The following is a 16772-nucleotide window of genomic DNA, read 5'->3' on the forward strand; positions in this document are numbered from 1 at the left end:
TCTGCTACAGTAGCTACAGTAATGGAAAATCTTTTGTAATTGATTTTTCCCGGTTACTTTCCACTTGTAATATTTTTTAGGATGTTTCTCTAAATAAATTGTATTGTATTGAACCAGGATGTCAACAATAGCAATAGCATCCCACAATGCACAAGAGAATTGCAAGAGACATGGATTCAACACTATCTTGCCATAGTGGTTAAATCATTAGGCAAGATACTTTACCCTCATTACACCGTCCTTCAGATTGGACATAAAGCTGTTGGTGCCATGTTCATACACATTTTACACTACTCAAATGGAGTAGATGGAATCGTCTGCCGGTGTGCTGATCATGAAGACATTAGGGTGTAGAGTGCCTAACCTACAGTCAGTTTCTTCTGAGGACGATTATTAATAATACTGTACATTTAGAACACCAACTTTAGGTAATTATATTAAAATGCCATGTCACAAGTACAGGTTTTGGTATTATAAAATAAACAAAATACATTGATGATAATAACAATATTATTGTAATCACATAATTATGCTAAGAAATTCTTTCTTTACAATAATATTTTCGGTAATCTCTTGTATGTGTTTCTTAATCCTTATTGTGCTCCTATTAATTACTCCCTATTTCACACTGTCTTCTCATCATGTAATGAGAATTTCCCAAGACAGCCAATCACTACAACCATTAGACCTAACTGTTAGAATTTCATATCTATCAATTAAAATGGATTACTGTAGCCCAGTTATCATTTAAGATCTCATTAATTGCGCTGTACATGAGATACATCTTCACCAATCAGCTAATGGTCACTTGACCAGTAGCCAATAACCATGTAGTAGGTCACTGTTTAATTTATATCAAGTAATACAGTATTGCTTAATAATAGTTACTACATTGTTCTGTTTTAAATCATGTTAGCAAGTGTTATCATTGCTAGTAATCCATCACCTGAACAATCATCCAATGGTCACTTCTTCCCACAGTCATTCACTTTAGGTGTTTTATTGGCCAGATTAATGTAAAAGTTTGTCGGGTAACAATTTCATAGGATGATTCATCACTCAATTGGTCAACAGATTTGTTCACTCATTTGTTAATCCAATCGTCAATTTGATATCCTTTTTCAGGGGTGCTAACTAAAATGACCCTCAGTCTGGGGGAACAAGATATAGCCTGGGGGATAGTAGCTATGGCATATTTTGTCTACAAAGCAAATGATAACACAGCAGGCTACTTTAATGTAACACTGTCCTTGCCGCTTGTCACTTACATGGCCAAAATGAAGCTGGTTGTTTTTCCATTCAAAGATATTATTTTTGAAATAATTTTTAGTTACAAGTACAGTAAGAATAAAACAACCAAGAAAAAATTTAAAAAATGTTTATATAAGATAGAAAAGATGCCACAGCCTTTTAGTGCAGAAACACAATTTTAGAAAACAGGATTTACCAGGATAAACCAACAATTAGCCTGTGCTCTCTTGATAGAAAGCTATGATATGAAAAGATTGAGCTACTTGAATATAATGGTGGTCTTTAATTAGGATTGGTCTCTCAATGTTTTAGTTCGAGGAAACTTTATAAAATAAATTCTTCAACAAATTACTTTACTTTGCTATGAACATACATTTAATAGTCTTCATTATTACTTAGTTTTTTAACTCAGAATTTATAATAAGGTAATTGTTACTTGATGAATTCTGTTTGTAAATCTCAATTTATAATAAGGTAATTGTTACTTGATGAATTCTGTTTGTAAATCTCAAATTATAATTTCATAAATACATTTTTTAAATTGAATAAAGTTTTTTTGCTTTTGATTTTTTTTGATTGACATTTGTCAGTTTTTAAAAAAGGTTTAAAATACTGTTTATTTACTGTAAAAAAAAGTTATCATTACTATAAATACTTACAGTACTAGGAATGTTTTACTTGACACGGAAACTGCATTGTCGGAAGGAATTAATGAAGCAATAAATTATTCGTATTAATTAATTAGTATTTAACTTTCTTTCCTTATCATCTTTCCTGTTCATACACATGATCAAAGGCTAGAGTGTCATGGGAACAAATCATAAAAGAGCATTACATGATTTGAACTAATTACATTCATACATTATAATGTTGTTATAGCACTTTTATTATTGACATGCGCAGAACACATTATTCGACTCTGTACATTATTTTTTTCAAAAAATTGTCAAATTTTAACCTTTTTGTTTTTCGATAAAATGGGTTACTATAGCATAATTGACATGTGTAGAAAACATTTGCACATATTTATTATGCTACAGTATAGTAACCAGTTTTATAAATAAAAAAGGTCGTAAATTGGCCATTTTTCGAAAATTTCCCGGTACTAATACACTGATATACAACTGATCCGGATTTAAAATCGTTTCTCTAAGAATTTTGTCAGATGAGAATGTAACATCTTAGAAGCAATATATTTGGTATGCTACCAATTGTTTGTGAGGTGGTTTCCCGAATGATCGTAAAATCAAAACGGTACTGGGTATGACCAACTAGCGTTCTTTTCACCAACTAGTCATCCATTCATAGAAGTACTGATGTAGTAGTCTATCTGTAGGGTGACCATAGAATGTGATCCGAGACATAACTAACTACGACTTTTAGTTGATAGAAGATTGAAACAATTTTTGTTAAGAAGAGTTGTACTGTATGTGGATGTTTAATGAAATTATGCCAATAATGTTACATACTGGGCATTATAGTATGTTTGTTAGTATAAACAATTTTGAGTTAATAAGATATACTGTAAGGAAGAATAGCAAAGAGACTATGGAGCGGCTATTCCTAAATATACAATACTAAGTAGTTTTAAATTATAAATTTTAGGCGATCTTGTCAAAGGTCAAGTGCCTATAGCCTGCCACGTTTCGAATATTCAATATTGAACTTGATCTGCCGTGGTTCCATGGTATCTTTATATGAAAATGGTAGAGTGGATAGAAAATAATTAATTAAAAATTTACCTTAAAATGGTTTTGAACTGAACCGGTGGATGTCTTGTCATTGTATGGTTTTAGTTTAAAAAATGTAATTCAATAATATTTGTTTATTAATATAATTTGTCCATTTTCATTATAATATTCTAGGTATTATAGATGCAGATTTGAACCTAAACCAACTAAGCATAACATGTTTGAATATGCGGCATCAAACAGGATATCTATGACATCACACCTCCAGTGACTCTGTCGTCAGTAATGCGCTCCACTTGGCCAAGGAACTAAGGAAGTGTCTCAACTTTAATACATACGGTATACACACACACATCTAGACACTTGCTGCATATGAGGCTTCTTTATTGACCCAAGTGCAAATGAAACGTATGTATGTTATTATATGACGTTGTACATTTTGTGGGTTTTAATGTTCTTTACATGTTTTTGTCTTCTTATTTCTATTACGTTGGGAATTTAATCATTGGTTAATGATTCTTTCGGTAAGTACAAATTTTATAGCATTTTTTAAGCAACCATATATTTTTTTTTAAGTTTATATATTTTTCAAGAAATGAACAATTATGTAATTCTATGTTTTTTTTAAATATAAAAATGATTGTTTATTTTCCACATTAAATATAAATTAATTATTTAAAATATTTTAAGTTAGAATTCATAGAATCTATGGTAACAATTTTATAGATCAAAATTGATAACTTAATAACTTGTAATTGTTAAAAAAGTTTCAGAGGTTTCTTGATTAAAATGTAATTCAGAAACTGCCATGTTTTAATATTTTATGTCATTTCTTAATTTTTAAAAATACACATACAAATAAATGAATGAATTTACCTCTAAATGTTTCATGACAGATAGACAAGGTAGACAAATTTAATAATAAGCTTAAATACATGATTTAATGTGCAGAGGTTGTAGACATGACATGTGTAAAGTTATGATTTATTGGTTGAAACAGACTATTTATTGAATTTCATTTTATTAAGTTTATCAAAGTGAATACTGAATATTACTACAGTACAATCAAAGCACAAGGTTTTAGTGCAGTATTATGCGTATTTGACTGCAGCAGCAGATCTAGCTCCTAAAACTCCTTACTGTTTATATGTGAGCAGTGAGAGTAGATCATTGCCAGGTGCTTGAGTGACCAGCCAAATACGCTTCATGTGTTTCCTAAAAAGGAAAATAAAATTAACTTTTGCTTATTCGCCTTAACAACATAGAATTTAATTAACTTTGTAATTTCATTTATCAATTGTCACAAGTCATAATATGCAAATTATACTATACAATAGATTGCTTTGTAGTGTGGACAGACTATAAAGTATAAAACCTAATAATGAGGTCATAAAATACAATAATAATACAGTTATTTATAAAATGTACGGACATTTTTTTTTTTAATTTAAAAAATGTAATAATTTTTTGCTGATAATATTATTGAATGGTTTCATTATTAATATCAAAGATTAACATTTTATACACAAACAGTGGACTTAGTAATTTTAAACTTTTTCCATGAGTTTCTAATGACGTTTCTGAATTTTTTTAAATTATTTGTAGTTTTTACTGATATTCAAATTCAGTTTAGATGTCTAAAGTCTAATTAATGAGCTTTCGTTTTTGCGACGACCAACAACCAACGAGTTAACTACATCATGTTAATTTACTCTGCGCATGCAGGGAATTTGGGACGTGCTTCCTCGCTATATCCCTTGATACGGTCTTGGTGTTTCTAGGTGCGGGCGTTGGATGACGACACTACAGTTGACTTGTTCTTACAGACGAGGTCGTCATTCGTGGCAAAGCAGCTCATGTTTCTTCAGTTACATTTGTCATGGTTGAGTGCTTTTTATAGACACAGTATAGTTGATTTATTTACACGTTAAACATAATACATTTTTTAGAATCTATAATTTTAAATGAAATCATCCTATTGTCTCTCAATGACTTTTGTATCTTGCGTATTCATGGTAAATGATTATGCTCAAATAAATTCATGTTCTGCTTTAATTAATGTGGATTTAATCTGTTTTCAATTACTTTGAAGTGATTATGATGCAGACTTAGCACATTGAAAGTACAGGACAGTACATTAATATCTAGAACTCTGCAATAGTTTAAATGGAAGCACTTTGTCAACTTAGTATCAACATCACTTTAAAGAGTTGTATTGTACTTCAAATTATATGGGCTTTGTTTATTCATTCATTTCTTTTTTTTAAATTATTATTATTATTTATTTCATATTTCATGGTACCAAAAATAGGACCGACGCAGCAGTAACACACACAAAATAAATAGAAATTAATTTCTACCAAGGACGTAATTTCATCCATATTGTGTCCGTGTATTTTTACGATATCCCAAAAAGTTTTTCTCTGTACAGTAAAAAACAATACTTGGGTGGTTTCTATGTTGAAATTAGGTAGAGTTGAAGACTCTTAAAGTTAGTAGGGTTTTCCTGCTGATCTCCACACAGAACAATTACTGTGAGTGAGTGGCCGAGGGGTTAAGACAGTAGAACCGTAATTACGTAGCCATAACATCGGCAGGGGTTCGAGACTCACTCACTCCATGGTTCTGGTGGTAGAACGAGTCTTCTCGGATAAGGACTATAAACCGTAGGTCCAGTGTACACATCTAGCTCGTGTGCACTTTAAAGAACCTAGTACATCTTTCGAGACGAGTAGGGGGTTACCCCGGTGTATTAGTACATCACAGCCACTGATCACCAACTGGGCCCTCTGGGAGACCAGTCTTTGACTGAAGAGGTTACCCAGTATAAATATAAATATCAATTCAATATATCCTTAATAATAATAATGATATTTATTCGGCTATGTTTTACATTTCATCTTGCCAGGAACAAGAGTATCAAATTAAATGAAATAGGTTATTGCTGTATACTGCAAAGATTATTTATTATGAAATTCCAATCTAATAAACAAACAGATTAAGTCTAGTCTTTTAAGTTTATACTCGATGTAAAGAGTGTACCTATTTCACCAAATAAATTATTAAAGCATATATTATATTGAAATGAATTTTGCATGAGTAGTACGGCCATTGGGGATTTGCTATCTTGATCATTTCTAATGAATATTGCAACCAAAAGATTTTCCGTGTAGGAAACCTGTCAAATGTTTATGACAATGAAAAATGTTTGTTGAAAATGAGATCTTCTATATTTCAGTATTATTAGAACTCACCATCTGCTCTGGCAATTTACTCCAGTGAACTTCTCTTCAACTATTCTAATTTAACACATGGTTTGTGTATTATCATAACAAGTTTTCTGTTTAGTGTCTCTACAAAAACTAATTTATTTGATTAGGCATTTTTTTATATTTAATTTGAGTCATTTATAATACTGTTAATTTTCGTAATGTAAAAGTCTCTGTTTGAACAAAGAACATTGATACTTTATTTACAAAAGAGGAATTAAGCTACAATCTAAAAATGGAATGTAACAAAAGATTTTTGATGAAAAGATTAGATTAAACAAGACAAGACAAGGGAATTCCCCTAAAATATAAGAAACAATGAATAAACATTTTCCATTTAAAATATATAGCCATTTGTTTTCACAGCCTTATTTCTTTGAGATGTGTTAATGTGTGATTTTCAAACTATATAATGTAGTATCTCCTAACTGAATAAAATAATTTTATTTTCACACTATCAAAATAATTGCGACTATTTGAAATTTTCTCATCAAAAAAAAAAAATTTCTTACAAAAAATACCACTCGACTTTTTCAATTTTAATTATTCTTTCTTTAAAAATAATGATTTATTCAATCAATTATTGTTGTTTAACAATTAGTAGTAAACAGTTTGTGTAACTTAAATATATTGTAGTCGGCCTACTGTACAAAACAAAAATGTAATCCTAAACTACTGTACATATTCCGGGGTAGGGGGGGGGGGCCTTACTCTCTAGATATCGTTGCATGTAATCCTAAACTACTGTACATATTCCGGGGTAGGGGGGCCTTACTCTCTAGATATCGTTGCATGTAATCCCAAACTACTGTACATATTCCGGGGTAGGGGGGCCTTACTCTCTAGATATCGTTGCATGTAATCCCAAACTACTGTACATATTCCGGGGTAGGGGGGCCTTACTCTCTAGATATCGTTGCATGTAATCCCAAACTACTGTACATATTCCGGGGTAGGGGGGGCCTTACTCTCTAGATATCGTTGCATGTAATCCCAAACTACTGTACATATTCCGGGGTAGAGGGGCCTTACTCTCTAGATATCGTTGCATGTAATCCTAAACTACTGTACATATTCCGGGGTAGGGGGCCCTTACTCCCTAGATATCGTTGAGACCCACCGTACTGTAAACAACATTTCTAATTTCCCAGCCACAGACAAACATACAGTACTCGCTATCAAACAATTTGCCAAACAATATTTATCATGAAGAAAGAATGTTTCAAACATTATTCAATGATAAATTGATGGTATTTAATATACACAGACTATTTTGAAAGCCAAAACAAAAAACATTGTTTATTGAACAAGTCTATACAGACTAATCTACATACATCTCAGACTCTTTTCTCGCAGATGTGCTTTGGGGTTTGAGCATGTCCAGTTCGAGTTTAGTACTATAAGCTTTCGTGTGATACAGTTTCCCAATGCTTCCGTCCTCTTTGATTATAACTGCCTAAAGACGTGGCGCGAAAATACCATGCAAGCTCAATAGAGTATCCTAAGCACAATTGACATTAGTAATATAAATTGGCTATGAATTCTATAGTAGTGTGGTACTCACTCTTAAAGTACCGGTTTACATCAAAGCTTTTTTTTTCATAATCCCCTCAATTACTGATTTGTTCTACACCATTGGATTTTCTTCTTCTCATTTCTCTTTTTCTACTTTTCCTTGTACATTGCAATCATTAGGATTCGATGTTGAGAATACTACATAATGTATATATTCCTTTCTATGCTTGTCTTTAGGCAGTCAGATATGCTGAAGGGGCTTGATTGTTTTTACACCAGTAATTTTATCGATTTAGAGTACATAGGGTTTTGAGTAGGCTTGAGAAATAAATTTGCTACACTGTGTGCACTTTATTTCAGTCAATTGTTAGGTCATTGATGTATCTCATATAAAATTACATTCAACCTGGATTGACATTCATGCAGTTTACAATATTTACTGTAATATTATAACTCATCTGACTGTATCTTATGCTATTTCAGTTAATTGGGTTTCAGTATTAGTTTTATTGCATGGTACAAGTTCTATTCAATGGTTCTATTCAATGGTTCTATTCAATGGTTCTATTACACTGCAGATCATTGTTGTAAACATTTTTTTATTTGGTGCTTTGTAATGAATGTTTGTATTCATTAATAATTAACACTCATGCAACTCATACACTAACAACACCAAAATATCCACAGTGCCTTGGTGGCAGTTTTCAAATATAGATTAAAACAGTAATTTTGATAATCCATGTGTATGGCTGCGTGACGTGCAGTAGGAAAAATCTGTATTTTTAAACAACCATACAAACTGTCTACTTTATAGATAACCTTTCCCCTTTCCCTCACTTTCACCTTCAATGATTTCATTTTAGGAAATGAGTTAGGATGAGTCTAATGAGTTTCAATAATTAGATAATCAATTATTTGATGATTAAGCTTGTTATCTTAAGGGGTTAAGGAAACTGATGTGCAGGACCTACATGTACACATGCTAATTCAAAATTTATCTTTCATTTATTTGTGTGACATGTCAACAAGGTTACATAAAGATTTATTTTTATGTAATGTCTTTATTCGAGTGATTTATACATTATGGTTTAGTTAAAATATTCATCATAATAGTTAATATTTATGTTTATTTAATGCCTAGAAAAAGTGTATATTTCATGGGTGGGCATATGATGTTAGAATAGTACATTATTGTAGGGCCTGTTTCTATTGAAAAATAAAAAAAGAACGGTTTTTTGGAAACCGGTTTCGGCTGTTGTTTATAAATAAAGATCGCGTTGCAGCTCAATTTTTACTCCAATAAAACCGGTTTTTGTCCATGTGCGTTCGTTATGAATGACATCATTATATACACCACAATGCAGTTCGTTAGGCGGAAGCGTGATTGGATCGAGGTCATGTTTACTTTTTTTCGCATAAGCGCGATCCCCAAGAAATAGCATCCATTTCATCATAGAAGGGGGAATTATTACCTGAAACGTTATTGTGGTCCTTGGTTAAAGTATAGGTACTATGATTGGCCTCTGATATTGTCAAGTTGAACTCGTCTAGCTTTCACACGCTTTACAATATTCTTAAAAACATGTAGGCCTTGGGCCTACGTGAGTCTTTCTTCCGACTCCCGACAAGTCCCCTCATCTTCTTCCCTTCACATATTTTTTACAAACCTCGTAATGGCATCGGTCAACATTTTTTAGTTAAATAAAATACTCACTATCTAGAGAAATAAAGGTTTGACTGCGAGTTGACCGCAATCGTCCCAGTGCAGCAGACTGGAGAGTTCAGTATTTGGGGTCAAATTGAGACCGCGATTGTGTTGCAGCTAAAATTTGCTCCACGGAAACCGGTTTCAGAACGGTTCTTTGCGATCGAGACCGCAATCAATTGGGGTTTTTGAAACCGTTTTTAAGATCGGTTCTTTTTTGTGGTTTTTTGTGGGGACCCATTTCTGCTGGCAAGAAAAAACGGTTCTTGAAAAGAACGGTATTCAAAACCGTATTCTCTGCTCTATAGAAACAGGCCCGTAGAGGGATGTTCAAAAAACTTGTTATTCTTTCATATCTTTTCATCTGGAGAACATGGGCTAGTTGTTAGTTTATCCAGGTAGACTACCAATACCACCACCATTGATTACAAAAGATTACATAATAGATATGGTTTGTTTTAGTACATCAGTATTGTAGTAAAGGAAATAATTTAAATAAAAAATACTAAAAACAGAACACTCAGGATACTTATTCCAACCCGACACTTTTTTCCCAGCATTGCCACGCCCTTTGGTGTGCCAATGTCTTTAGGAGCAAGCGTGAGGAGTACATTACATAAATTGTTACTATTTGAAGTTCTCAGGTTATTTTTAAAAATTAGTTAAGCAAATTATATTTTTGCTAAGCCAGTTTGATCAATCTGACCTTGAAACCTTTTGACATTATTAAATTGATCATCTTTGTCACATACACTACTGAAACCAACTATACAATCAGTTATAGTTTAATTTCAACCTGTATTTATAAGATATACTGTACTAGGTTTTTAATTTTGGTTATCATAGATAATCTTGTTGTTTGTCCTTGTGATTATCTCATGAATTCAAATAGATAATAATGAGGTGTACTGCAGTATTATAAAACATAATTCAGAATTAAATACATGGTAATTTGTATGATTGACCAAACATAACCCTTTAAGCTACCGTATCGGTGCCGACCAATTTCAATAGATTCATACCAGGCGTCAAATTCATACAACGTGCCGAATGAAGCACACATTGTGTACATTCATGTGCGGCAAAGCGGAACCACTTTTCACAGCCTACTAATCCCTTAAGCGCGCTATCCTTCTTCAGCTGAGACTATTTCTTTTCTCGTTCAACTGAAACAATTTCGTTTCTTGATGCAATTTTTGAAATTCAGTATTTTGTACATGACAAGGATGTTTGTAGCAATAGTTGCACGTTCATGTAAAACAATTCACAAAAGACATCAAGAATGCCCACCAAGGGATGTGTGGGGGTTATGGAATATGCACTACTAACTGTACACTTCTGATTCACCTGATCCATTTTATATTATACCATGATAGTTTTACTAAATTTTTTACTTTACTTGTCCATCCTATTGTAAATCTAATATACAATCTTAAATACTATACATGATAAGATAAATACGGTTTTAATATTATGACAAAAACTCCAAAGAAAATCTAAATTGAAAAATAAGATAAAACAATATATTTAATTAATACACTAATATTTACTTTTAGTACCAGTAAGCCTTTTTTTCAAAGGCAAACATTTATTCAACCAATACTGTAGATCATACACATATAATAGATTTGTATAGATAATTATTATTTCTATTAATATGACAAATAGTCATTCAATCACCACCACTTACATGTGTTTTTTAAATCACCAGCTCAAACATTCAAAGATCATTACAAACTTTATTATATTATGTTTTGTTTTATAGTTAAGCATAATAATGATATTACTTAACAGGTGTTCAGTAAATGATGCTAACATAGTTTTTTGCAAAGTGAGGATACAAAATAGCACAGTTCAGAAATGTATGCATTAATAATAGCAACCTTTTGTTTCAAATGAATGTAAAATCGACCAAATGTAATCCTAATTAGGAATGGAATGGTGTGTACTAGGCTTTCATTTTCATAGTCGAAAGTTCCACAATCAACAAATTAATTATTACGGAACTAGGAGGCCTACTTTTAAGTAACCCCCTACTTGTCCCGAAAGATGTACTAGGTTCTTTAAAGTGTTCATGAGCATTTTGTATACTCTGGACCTACGGTTTATAGTACTTATTCGAGAAGACTCGTTCTACCACTAGAACCATGGAGTGAGTGAACCTCAAACCCTTGCCGATATGCATACATATTATCGTTCCACTTTCTAAACCACTTGGCCACTCAATCATGAATGCGCAGATGAATCTTTTGTATAAAATTACTTTGTATGGTCTGAAACACAAGATCACTATTCTTTAACTGTAAACTTTGTGTGGACAGAGATATTTTTATCTTTTATTGAACAAATATATGGTGTTATACTTCAAGCATATTTGTGTTTAACAGAAGAAAAAAACACAAATGAGTCTCAGGGTCTGTTTCTGCTGAAAAAATCAAAATAATCGATTTTTTCCAGTCACCGCAAACCACAAAAATAATCGCGTTGCAATTGAAAATTGCTACGACTTTAATCGGTTATTCAGGTAATCGGTTTTTAAAATCACGTCATCATTCCCCCACAGCGCAGTTCAAGTTATGAAAGGCCGATGAGAGTTGGTTTGTTTACATCCTATCGCTGCCTAAAACTCTCACATGTAGGATTAAAAATTACTCTTACGTAAAGCTTTATTATTTCTAAAATAAACATCTAGGCCTACTACCGTACCACATACAACAGAATAATGATGTTATATTAATAAGGACACGTCGGCGAAAAAAGTTCGTTTCGCCGTTCGTTGGTTCTACCTTCGGCCTGCTAGGCCTAGAGGCTATTATATTTCTACCGAAACAAGTCAACAGACAACAGGCCTACTAACAAATGACATGTAAAACATCGTTAGCCTGAACTGGTGGTATGTAACGGGTGTACTTGTAACACAGAATCCCGGAGTCTCTCGGTATAATTCTCCCCCACAAAATAATAAAACTCAAATGTTTAACATTTGATTTTTATTCGGTCTCCATCGCGATCGTGGTTTTGCTGATCGTCGTCGATATCGCGCAAATAAACAGCATGCTTTGTGACGTGAATAAGTTTGTCATACTCTAGAGGTCAAAGTGAGGTCAATAATCGCTATTTGTGTTGCAGCTCAAAACTGCTCCGCAATAATCGGTTAAAACAAGAAATAATCGATTAAAACACGCAATGGATTGAGTGTTTTTAATCGGTTATTTTTAATCGGTTATTTTATTTTGCGCCGTTTCTGCTGCCCAAAAATAATCGATTAAAAAAATAAACGGTTAATAATCGATTATTTCTGCTCAGCAGAAACAGGCCCTCAGTTGACAGTACTGTTTATAAAAATGGTATGTTAGAATGTTTACATGACAGAATTACAGTTTATTCATTATATGCTATGGTGTAACAGAATGTTTTAATTAAATTTGAATATTATGCAGTGAGACATTTGACATTTGAATTCTATGAATTCTGTATAACTACAACAACTCAAGCTTGTGTGTTGAATTTTGCTGCATGTACTATGGCTACTCAGAGCGAACCTTTCTCTTTATGATAAGCATATTAAAGCGTGGTTCTTCCTAGCAACGCAACGCAGTGTAATTGATGCAACATAAGAAAATTGCAATAATTTCCCCAAATCAAACCTACTTGGTTGCGTCAGTGTGTGTTTCCTTGACTTGGTTCACCCCACATACTTAACTACGCGCTTTAGTATTATGTTTCTTTTGTGCATTGCTGTATGATGGTAAAATGAATTGATTTCGCGTAGCGACTGTTTGCAGCACTGTTGCGCCATCGGTTTCCTCTTGCCATTATGCAATATGGCACTTTGCGTTAATACATCGTTGTGTTGCGTTGCTAATAAGAACCTCGCTTTAAACATCTGAACTACAAGATAATTATTAAATCTGAAAAAAATGTTGGTAACAGTAGCTAGATGTCAAATGAGATACAAAATGGAATAAATATAATGCTAAATCAAATCGTAAACAAATTTCTAAAAACATTCTTAGTTATTATTACTATTATCAATTTTCATAAAAGGTTTAAGAAAAGATTAATTATAATTATTTTAAGTCAGTCAGATGGTTTCCTCTACTCTGAATAGTAGTGAATACTCACTATGAGTAGGATTTGAACCTCTGACTTCCAGATTACTATAGGTCATATCTCTAGACCACATACAGTAGTTTGTTCTGATTACTAGGGTTAGCCTTTAAGCTAAAGAAAGCATCAGGTACTATCACTACCATGATGATACTTTTTTTTTAATGTCAGAGTGTTAAACAAAACTTATGAATATGTGTACAAATAATTTGACCAATTGTTTTAACCTATAAATTATATCACTACTCATTCATAAGTAATAATCAAGGTAATAAAAATAAAAGTTCTTGGAAGCAAAACAAAACAGAATATCAAAAACTTGAATGACAAGTGGTTACAGCAATCAGTTGTAACTTTAGTACTGACCAAATGTCTGCAAATACTGCAGTTAAAACATAATTACTTTCCAAATAATTTTACATTACAACAAAAACTGTGATTTGAACAGTAAAAATAACTAATGATAATTAAAATTATTCTATTATTTAATATATCAATATATAGTTACAAATATTGAAAACAAGTCTATCATCATTATTATACAGTGCTGTCTTTTGGAGTAAATTAAATTACTATATTCATATTCTCAGTTACAAACTAGAAAACAAACTAATGTAAAATAAAGTCTATCATCAGTGAGTTAAAGCATTATAATTTATATGAATTTTGAGAGTGAATACTCTAAATCAATGATAAATGATGCGGTAGTCTGGGCATGGTTTCAGCCAGGCTGTCTTGCAAAACAAACAACATAATTGTGGTCTTAATTGCCTCATGTTATGTCACTTTACAGTGTGTATTTACTGCCTATGTAAATACACTTGTAATAAATTAGTATAATTATATTCATTGTGCCATAAATGAATTATGAGGTAAGCAATTAATTAATTAGTTTGATCTGCCCTAATCTACAGTGATCTTTTATAATAATTAATCTATGAAAGTTAATAAGGTCACAATTTATGATTACTGTGGTAAATGAATGCCATTAAAAATTTAGTGACATGTTTGTTACATATGTCATGTATTAAAATGATATATGATTACATAATAAGTAATGTAAAATTAATTGATATTAATATACAATACATTTTTCTGATATTGATATAGAGGTATTAGTTAAAATTATCATTATTAATTAGTAAATTAATTCTTCTCAAGCTATTTTACTAGCCGTATTGGATGGGTACCATCTAATTAGTAAATCATGACCTCTCTGCGACCTGCTTGTGATGTAGAGAACAACGCTGAAAAGTACAGCATTTTCTGTGAAAATTTGTTGTTCTGATGACTGAATGACGAAAGAGGAATAAAAGGATAATATTGCAAATCTTAAATTTAATGCTTTTATAATATGGATATATAGTAAATATAATTGCTTTAAAATTTATCATATCATAATCATTATGAATTATTATTCAAATATTAACATATTATATAAAAGTGAAATTGAATAATTCTGTATTAAAATGACACCAATTTTTAAGAATAATAATAATCAAATACAAGTACAAATACGTTTATTCATCGAATCAAAATAAACATATTTATATGTACAATATGTGTTTTTTTTTAAAAGAAAATGATGAAATGGGGTAGGTCTCATGAAACCAGAAGGTTTCTAGGAAAGGGACCTCAGATTAGTTCAATCAAAATAATATTTCAACAGAAAAAAAGAAAATGAGGAGAGAAGACCAAAAAATAGACAAGCTAATTTGTATATTAAAATTACTTTTCCAAATAGCCAAATATCCCAACCCAACCAATAACACAGGAAGTGATGTAACCTGTCTACGTGCCAAGTGAAGCATCACTTGGTTGTCATGGTTATTCTCCTTGTAGACTCTCTGGGAGGCTTGTTGGTTAACTTTTTTCTAGAATTTGAAATCTAAAAATAATTTAGTTTCTGAAGAATGTTTGTGTTAGATTAAAATGAAATGAATTTTATTTTTCAACAAAAAAAATGATCCATTGTCAGCAAATCGTAGGCCTACATGTTGATAAAAACAACAACACATTACATTTATTTGAATATAGAAATATTTCTTAGAAATAAAGTGAAGAAAAAGATTGTTATTGTATGAAATCAAGTCAATCAACTTTTATTTGTTTCAATATATTATAATGTAATAAAGTAATATTAAATAACTTATATTATAATATTATCTTACTCTTTGTAGAATAAGAATATGAAAGCAAAATAGTCCTTATATAATAATAATAATTAAATAATAAATAATATTTTTTTCAATTATTTTCAAGTCATTTCCTTTTTCCATGTGGCTCTTCCATCATCAATTTATCATTTCCTTTATTACTGTACACGTTTTATAGATAGCTCATCATCATTAATGATGTCACTATTTTAAACCACTCTGTCACCACCTGACAAAATGCTTTAAAAGTATGAAATACAGTATAGTATATCAGGAGCTGATCCTTACAGTGGAGTGCTTACATAACATTAAAGTTAGAAAGGAAAAATAGATATCAAAACGTTTCATTTAGCTTTAAACAGAGAGGTATAAACCAGTGTCATTTTATGTTAAAATGGTAGCATAATATGACTACCTAGGATAATTAACTGTATATATAAACTGTTGTTTTTGACAACATAATAATGGCTAAATCCTGTATATCACTGTACTATTTGTATTCCTGAAATTCTTTAGATTATAAAGGAAGTAATGAGTGCGCCCTCTATAATAGATGTATCATATAATCTGACGCTTTAATGCTTTTCTTACTGTACCAAGTTTATTCATTCAATAATGATATTATTATTAGTGGGATATCATTATGCCACTTATTGCATATTACCTTGCCTCAAATTGTTAATAATTTAATTAATTATTAATATGAATTTCAAGCATACATTTAATGAAAAGATTATAGGTATTAAATTGATGATACGTATGAGTGGGAGAGAGAAGGAGAGAAAGGTAAAATATAATAGTAGGGATCATACTAGCATGTTAGAGGCGTAAGAATCATATTGCTTGATTGGATACTTTACTTTCAATTTCTCGTCCTTTGGATGAGACGTAAAGCTGTTTGTCCTTGCACATACATATTGCACAGAATTTGGTGCACTATTTGGAAAAGAGTAGGAGATGATCTCATGGTGTGCTGATCATGGTCTTCTTGGAGAACATCCTTGTACTGAAGAGGTCACCTGGTATAACAAAACATTTTTTAAAATCAAAATTTATGTAATGTAGTAAAGAAAAG

Source organism: Antedon mediterranea, chromosome 6 (genome assembly GCF_964355755.1).
Source record: "Antedon mediterranea chromosome 6, ecAntMedi1.1, whole genome shotgun sequence".
NCBI lineage: Eukaryota > Metazoa > Echinodermata > Crinoidea > Comatulida > Antedonidae > Antedon > Antedon mediterranea.